Source organism: Acyrthosiphon pisum, chromosome A1 (assembly GCF_005508785.2).
Source record: "Acyrthosiphon pisum isolate AL4f chromosome A1, pea_aphid_22Mar2018_4r6ur, whole genome shotgun sequence".
In the NCBI taxonomy this organism is placed as follows: Eukaryota; Metazoa; Arthropoda; class Insecta; order Hemiptera; family Aphididae; genus Acyrthosiphon; species Acyrthosiphon pisum.
This window is the reverse complement of record NC_042494.1, coordinates 97,744,821-97,746,750: the sequence shown is the minus strand read 5'-3', so window position 1 is coordinate 97,746,750 and position 1,930 is coordinate 97,744,821.

Here is a 1,930-nt window from a genome sequence, read left to right as displayed (position 1 = left end):
CGATCATCATTAAAAGTATAGGTAATATATTATAGTTATTTGTTTAGCTAACTTTTGGTATGCACACATCGGTCTACTCGTCAGTCTATATAGGCACTCTAGGCCCATCTTTCGTATTCAAATGTTACTACTCTACTGCAACACACGTCATATTTATAACGATATTATATGTATGGGGTTTCGGTTGTCCCGAATTAGTGTTTGGTTATTACTTATTGAAAATTATAATATAGCTAAGTACAAATGGCCGCAAGGCAAACGGACCGTATTTACGCAGTGTTACAGACTTACAGCAGTGTACATAAGTGTGTAACAGTTACACGTCAAACATAAAACTGGTAGGCGTACGCTCATAGGCGTAAATAGCGTTTCGAATTAGAGAGGGAGGGGAAGCAAGAGTGCAGTACATTACATTATCATTACATATTATCATAATAATATTATAGAGAAGTACCTAGAATGAGGAGGAGTTATTTATTTGCGTGAAAACTATTTTGTTTTATGTCACAAAAACTATTTCATATTTTACTTGGGCATACCTACCGCATTTCGCATTCAAATTTGGATCATTACCTATAATATTATAAACCTCCCCCTAAATCTCCGCTTATCACTCCGATCACTGATCGCCCCATTCATTACACTTTTTAAAAGATTCATTAATTATGTATAATATATAATAAATTAAATGCTGTAGCCAATAACAATCTGTAAAAAACTCGTTAAGTGTTAACTGAATCAAAGATACATATTATGAGAATAGACCTTATACTAATGAACAAAAAATTACTAACTAGTGTATATTATGGAAAATATATAGAGCGCTTGTACTTTACTCATTTACTTATAATATGGATGGTAGTGTGGGGTATTACGGTACCTACCTAAGATTTATAGGTATAGATCATAATAATTTTGGCTGCATCCGAGTTGGTCACCGAATTAAAAATTGATTATACTAAAGTTGGGTACACGATTATTTATTTATAACTAATTATAACACGATTATAAGGTATACTACTACACTAGTTGGGTACTTGGGTCCCGGTTTTTTTCAGATGCTATATACTATTTGGATCCCGAATTATTACAGATATTTCACTGTATAGTTGGTTGCCTAATAGTTTTTAGTGAGTATTATACTATACTAAGTTTTGTCAAGATTTGAACTTAAATGTTTATAAAAAAAAATCGTGACTATGTATTTCAATTTTCTAATATTTTTAGATTTTTATATTAGGGACCCAACTAGTGTAATACCTAAAAAAAATCCAGGATCCAACTAATGAAGTACCTGAGATTAGCACTTAGTACTATTGGGATCTAACTCGGTAGCGCTGGTATTTTGTCGTTATAACAGGCAACTGGCTACATCACTACGACATGTATACACACCGCTCGTAGGTAATGCTGTTGAACACAGTGCATGTCTATATTCTATTAGTACCTACCCTATATAAGGTCTATGTAATAGGTATATTTAAAATCGTAGCCTGTATGGCTGTATACCTAATTACAGTTTTCGATAGCAATGTAATTGAAAACATTATAGTCCAGTCAAGGAATGAGGCCTCTCCTTAGATATGAAAATAATTTTCCTACATTACAAAATTTGAAAGTTGGCAACCCTAGTCAAGACCCTCCCCCAAAACATCAAAATTAGGGCCTTCGTGTTTATTTAAAAAATAATATATTCATAAATTGCGTTTTTATTCTTTTTTCAATTTATTCTTGTAATAAAAACGTTATACAACTTATTATATTACATATTCTACTTACATAAATTTAAAGTACATCACCATTTGTTCATAAAACCATAATTTAAATCCAACTTCTAAGAATATCAATAACGATTATAAACTTAATGATAGACTATGATATTGTTAGCTAGTAATAAATATATCTATAATAGTAAAGGAGGCGCGCTGTA